The sequence below is a fragment of the Petaurus breviceps genome, unplaced genomic scaffold (genome assembly GCF_028583685.1).
Source record: "Petaurus breviceps papuanus isolate PSGF00001 unplaced genomic scaffold, PetGlider_PUasm1.0 181, whole genome shotgun sequence".
In the NCBI taxonomy this organism is placed as follows: Eukaryota; Metazoa; Chordata; class Mammalia; order Diprotodontia; family Petauridae; genus Petaurus; species Petaurus breviceps.
In genome coordinates this window covers 22,231,116-22,238,320 of record NW_027185784.1, presented here as the reverse complement: position 1 = coordinate 22,238,320, position 7,205 = coordinate 22,231,116, and positions in this window count along the sequence as shown.

The following is a 7,205-nucleotide window of genomic DNA, read 5'->3' as shown; positions in this document are numbered from 1 at the left end:
TAGTAGTAGTAGTAGTAGTAGTAGTAGTAGTAGTAGTAGTAGTAGTAATAGTAGTAGTAGTAGATGATCACATAATGAATGTTAAAGATAACCAATGGGGAGTCTTCATATTCCTTTACTATTGTTGTGGGTCAATAAAGTGATGACATTAGGGAGGCATGAGTTAATCTCCCCTATTCAAACAACAACACCTGGGACTATTGTAAGCAAGGAAGTTGTGGTACAGATCTAGGACAATTTGAATTTACTTTGCCCCAAAGTAGACTGATCAATGACTTAGAAGCGGGGCCCTTTGGGCAAGAAGAACGTAAAAGCAGTTTTTAGGACTTTGGCAAAGAGCTTTGAGACTCCAGAAAATCTCCTTGCTGACTACTTTTAAACTTTTTAACAGTGACTTTTGTCACTTTTTATCTTCCAGATTTGGGTTGGGTTTTTTTTTTTTTTACCTATTTTGGAAAGGTCTGGGAGTTTTAGAGTATGTTTTGAGTAAGAAAACCATTTGTGTGATCCATTGTACCAGATACTGGGACAGGTATCCGTGTGTGGAAAAAGGAATCTAGGTCTGTCTTCTTTGGTTGTGCTTCTACAAAGTCTGAAATTATGCAAGGACTATGGACTGGCTAGACATTGCTACTTGTGAAAGACTATAAGAACATTTCTTTCCCAAAGAAAACTTTTCTGGTTCCAAGCAGAACAATGGAAAGTATCTGCTTAATTAGCTATTATTATCATTAATATTTTTCCTTTCTCATATTCCGCAAGCCCTCCCATGAGGTCATTAAGCCTGAATGACTCTTCTAGCATTGTGAAGCCTTATCAAACTTATCAAACATTGTAGCTTCCTCTCTCATGTCAATTGTACCATCTTCATTTTATTTTTCTGTATTTTCAGAAAATTATTAATTGCTTGGATATACTCAGTCCAGACAAAGAGGTTTGGCCATGGTGCCCAATTAGTGTGTATCTGACTTTTCTCTTGTATAAGAAACAGAAATGCTTTGATTAAGCAGAAATTACAGAGTTCTAGGTTAATTCTTCAATACATGTAATGATAAGAGTCAAAGAGGAAGACTTTACAGCATGTTGTTTGGGCCTCCTACATGAATTTATAGAAAGATATAGAAAGAATTATACAGGATGGGCTGGTATACATAGGTATTGATCTGCATTGTGGAGGGAGAACTCTTATTAATAGGAGCCCAGATCCACTGGAGTATTTATTTTTGTAGGAGAGATTTCTATACATGGTGTGATGGGAGGGAGGATTGAGGAGCTAAGCCTTTTATGAACTTCTAGTCTGCTATCTTTCCAGAACTCCCATTAAATCTAGTCTTTGACAATTGGCCAAGTCATTTAAACTTCATGGTCCTCAGTTTCCTCATCTATACAATGAGAAGGTTGGATTAGATGACTTCTGAAGCCCCTTCTAGAATCAGGTCTATGAACCCATGAAATTATAGTATAGGTGTCTGATGAGTATCTTGTGCCATAAGAAAAAATAATTATGAAGAATTCAAAGAAGTACAGGAAAGCATTATAAATGATACAGAGCCCAAAAAAAAAGAGAACAATATTCATATAATGATATAAAGCCAACAATAATGAAAGCAACTTGTAATATACTCAATATAAAGAAGATCAGAGAAGGATTAGGAAAAAAGGGGAAATTGTGAATATTACTACATTGAAGTAAATACAAATATTATTTAGGATAGGGATTAATGGTTAGTAAATAATGCAATGGGCAACTAGGTGGTACAGTGGATAAAGTCCTGGGTCTGAAGTCAGGAAGACTCATCTTTCTGAGTTCAATTCTGGCCTCAGATACTTACTAGCTATGTGACCCTGAACAAGGCATTTAACTTTGTTTGTCTCAGTTTCCATATCTGTAAAATGAGCTGGAGAAGGGAATAGCAAATCACTCTAGTATTTTTGCCAAGAAAATCCCAAATAGAGTCATAAAGAATCAGACACAACTGACATGACTGAATAATAACAACAAATAATGTAAATGGTAGACGTATGAATAATCACAAACCTTTGTATTTGATTTTAACTTGAATGCTCATTTTTTTTCTTTTCCTAAATAGGCAGCATGGCTTAGTGGATTGAAGATAAGTCTTAGAGACAGGAAGACCTGCCTTTGACACACACTGACTATATGAATATGGGCAAGGGCCCTGGGCCACTCTAACTCACAGAAAAGTTGCCTATCTTCATTGGTGGAAAGGGTTTCCATATCAAGAATTCCACACCCTTGATGAAATCACAGATATGGAGTCCTTTTTTATCCCTGTACAAATGTTCTTTTTCATCTATCTGAATGCATGTATTTATCAACAGAAGTAAAAATAAAATTTATTTTAAAATATACATTATTTAAAGTTGAACTTAAAGTCAGGCCTCAGAAGATACATACAAGTACCACATGATCCTGCAAGAGTAGCCCAGGATACTAAAGCTCAAAATCAACTGAAGCTGTTGAAAGCTAAGGATGACAAAAAGATATTTTTAAAAAAGCTATATTGGGGAAAAGAAGAGGCTCAGAAAAGAGAAGGATGGACAAATGATAATAAATAAGGGAGAGAAGATGGGAATGCTTACCTCTTATTTTGCATCTGTTTTTTCTGACTAAGGAGATTGCTTTGGACTACAAGGGATAAAGCAAAAAATGGTTTATAGGGCATTGAAACCCTGGTTAAGTAGGGAGATAGTAAAAGAATGCCTGGCTGCCCTTGATAAATTCAAATCACTAGGCCCAGATGAACCACATTCCAGGGCCCTGAATGTGATTATTAAGCAGATGTGATTTCTAAATCATTGTCAGTAATCTTTAATAGAGTATGGAGAACAGAAGAGGAATAGAGGAAAAGGGAAAACATTGTCCTGATTTAAAAAAAAAAAAAGGAAGAGTCCAGTGAGATTGACTCCAATTTCTGAAAAAAAACAAAAACAGACCTCTAGGATATATTATTAATCAGATATTTAGTGAGTATTTTCAAAGGAAGTTTTGTCAGGAACAGGTCATGCCAGATTAGCTTCAATTCCTTTTTGACTAAGTTATTAACTTGGCAGATAAGGGCTATGCTGTAGACATAGTTTATCTAGATTTTACCGGAAGTATTTGATGAAATCTTTTATGCTATTCTTAGGCAAAAGAAGGAAAAATGTAAGTAAATTAGGTGAAAATAAATTAGGTAGGCTTGAGAGGTTGAATGGCTGTATCCAAAGAGTAGTTAATTTTTAATCTCAAGTTGTATGGAGGACTCTAATGGAATGCCCAGGGGTTCTCTCCTTAACCCTATGCTGCTTAATATTTTTATTTATGACTTAGATCAGTGGTATAAAAATCAAATAGAAATGATCCAACTTTTCTGGAGAGCAATCTGGAATTATGCCCAAAGGGCTATAAATAATTTCATATCCTTTGACCCAGCAATACCAGTCCTAGGGTTATATCCCAAAGAGATCATAGAAGTGGGAGGAAAACCCATATGTACAATAATGTTTATAGCAGCTCTTTTTGTGGTGGCAAAGAATTGGAAATTAAGGGGGTGCCCATCAATTGGGGAATGGCTGAACAAGTTGTGGTATATGCATGTTATGGAATACTATTGTGCTATAAGAAATGAGGAGCAGATGGACTTCATATTTACCTGGAGAGGCTTATACAAACTGATGCTGAGTGAGAAGAGTAGAACCAGGAGAAATTTGTACACAATTACAAATACAATGTATGTATGATGACCAACTTTGATAGACAGGACTCTTCTCAGCAATGCAGTGATATAAGTCAATCCCAAAAGACTCATGATGGAGAGAAATGTGTGCATCCAGAGAAAGAACTAGAAAGAACTGAGTTTATATCCAGATGGAAGCAAAATACCTGGTCTTTTTCCTTTTATTGTTTGTTTTTATGTCCTCTTTACCATTTTTCATTCCATCTGATACATTTAATAACCTGACTAATCTATAATGTGAAAGTATTTACAGATCCTATACTTGACTATATGCCGCCAAGGGGGGAAGGGGAGGGAGGGGGACAAAATGTGAAACTCAAGGAATTGTGGAATTGAATCCTGTAAACTAAAAGTAAACAAACAAATTAATTTTTAAAAAAGTATTAGCTCTTGTGACAGTGCAGCATTTTCCTGATGAAGTCCTCTTTCCCCAACAAAGCTTTCTTGGCACACACAATTCCCACACAGCTTCCTTTGTCCCCAGCTTCCCTAGTGGCTACTACCATGGCAAAACTTCCTCCCCTCACTTTGCTCCAGTTTCTCCCATGTAACTTATGGTCTAGGGCCAAGTCAAATGCTCCAACCATGTAGGATCCAAGTCTCTTAGTCTTGGTGGGTGTCAGAAACCACATTAGTCACTATACTCTGATGCGTGACTGACCACACATGTTTCCAGACAAAGACAAGGGTGGTCACATTCAGAGAAGCAAGTGCTGCTATGTCTATGCTGTATATCCTTGCCATGTTAGGGGAAAAGTAAGCCTTCTCCTTTATTAAATATTCAGTGTCTCCAAAGTGTCTTATTTTGTGTAAATATTGAATCTGAATTTAAAAAGTGCTGGATTTAAAGACATGTTTACAATAGTTCATAAGTGTTATGATGCTATACTATCTAAAACATTTTTGTTTGTTCCCCAAAAGTCAAGCAAAAAATTAATCTTTTGACATTTGTCAGATGTTATCACACATTAAATATTTTCACTAGTAAAAAAAAATCAAATAGAAATGGGGGAAGTCATTGAACTTTGCCTTAGGATCCCTGCTGCAGGCTTAGAAACCCACATATTAACATTATTTATGTTCTATAGTACTTTTATTTATTTTGATAAATATTTCCCAATTACATTTTATTCTGGCTCTCTCTTTTATGTGTCTGACAACTCTGACTTAGCTAATCCTTGATCCCTCACCTGATTGACTTGGATAAAGAAAAAGAAAGCATATTTATCAAATGAGCTGATTGCACAGGATAGGAAGGATAGCTAACACAATGGATTTCAAATAGGTTGTAATACTGGTTCTAGATGAAATTTAAAAGAGAAATATGTAAAATAGCCAAAAATAATTAAACTTACAAGAGCAAGATGTGGAACCATGGCTAGATAGTAATATATCTACTTGTTTCGATGGACTACAAGCTCAGTATAAGTAAACAGTGGGATATGGCAGCCAAGATAAGAGATATAGTGTCCAGGATAAAGGAGATGATTGTCCCACTGTATGCTGCCCAATCAGACCGTGTCTGGATTATTGTATTTAGTTCTGTGAGAAAAATTTCATTGTGATAACTTTTTATAACTTTATATTATGATGATTTTTATTGTAATATTCTTTATTGGAATGATTGGATCTCACCCAAAGTTCATTGAAATTTTGGCATCATTTGCTATTATTTATCTCAATTAAGCCACAGACCTTATCTGGAAAATGCCTACATGCAGCAATCATGTTTTTGTACCCTTGTTTAAACTTTATATAATACAAATCTTACAGAGACTTGGAGAAGTGGGCCACACTTTTTTCTGCTCTCCCCTTTGCCAAATGACTTTTTTTATAAAATTTTTTCAGATTTGCTTATGTTTTCTACCAACAATTTGGTGGCACAAGTGAGATCCCCGATAATCCAAGTAAACCTGAAGGTTGTCCTGGACCTCAGATGCTGAGTAAATCTCCAAGATCTCTGGATTGAACTTGGGCAGGACCAACTTATTTGGGATCATACCAGACATGGCGAGAACTTGGTGAGTAGCCCAGAGTTCAATTCAAAGTGGTCAAAGCCCTGGATTAGGTTTTAGGACTGAAGACTCTAGGTGTCCAGAAAGCTAGGTGGCTATGTTTGACCTTAGCCCAGGGATTGATTCAGAAGGGTTAGAATAGTCTAGTCACCTTGATCTGGACCAATCACTTGGCAGCTCTGGGGGAAGGGCTGCAATTGGCTAGAATGCAGCTAGTCCTTTGGCAGATCTTTCTTTCTCTCCTTTTCTGTTTTTACTTGTATTTCTCCTCTCAATACTTCCATGATTATTACAGATAAGAATAAGATATTAAGGTAGAAAAAAGTGGAACTTTCATTTCAGATGTTCTGAAAGCACAGGGTTATATTTACCTTGGAGATTTTGAAGGGAAAAGTCTAGTCAAGACATAAAGACTGATGTAAAAAAAATTGTAGAAAGGGAGTTTAGAATGGTGGTGAAGACTATAATTCTGATGCTATATTCTCCTTCTCAATAAGTAGATACTTACTTCCACTAACCTTTTGATCAAACTTTCAGTGGGAGATAAAGTTACAGAAAAGACAAGAGAAAATGTGAGATAGCATCTCTGTCTTTTCTACTCTGGCCTAGTAGAGAATGCAGAAATAAAATTAGAAAAGAAAGAAAAAATCTTCTTCCTGGCTTTTGAAAATTTATGGCATTACAAACTAGAGAGTAAATTTGTAACTTAAATGTAATATCTTTACTATAAATTCTAAATTATTATTTGAATGCTTTTGTAAATGCTGATATATTTTAGTGGAGTTTTTGGGAGGTCTGCAGGTCCCTAGGATTGAAATTATGTTCAAATAGTACTCAAAACCTTTTTTTCTTATCACTCCAGGAGAAAGATTCTTTATTTCAGTAGAAGGGGATTTCACTTCCTAGAGAATACTAAGCAAAGCAAGGGAGGGAAAGCAGTCTTTAGGACTTATCAGATGAAAATTTACTCTTAGGAGGATGATTTAACTTAACACTGTATTTTCTTCTGTGAACAACTCAATAAAATTTAAATATTTAGGTAAACAGTAAAAGTCATGTAAAGAAATTGAAATAGACTATGCAACTAGAGAAGTAAAAGCTTCACAATTAATTAATTTAATAAGGAAATCTGTACAGAAGAAATTCCGTGGGGTTTTAGACTGAAATATGATTGTTAAATAAAGATAAGATGAACTACTGAATTTGTAGGAATTTAATCAAAGTCCATAAGGATAAAAAGTAATAAAGTTTAAGTAAGTAGAGATGAGAAGAGAATGTTAAAGAAAGTTAAAGAAAGGGGGAGAGGTTTGAGAAGTTTTTTTTTTTTTATCTCATTAAGATAAAGATATGAGAAACTTTCTATGCCTGTAAATTTGTGAACATCAATTGGAGAAATGCTTGTTAGCAATTTGCGATCAACAATATTCTATCAAGTTCCAATCTTTAGAGA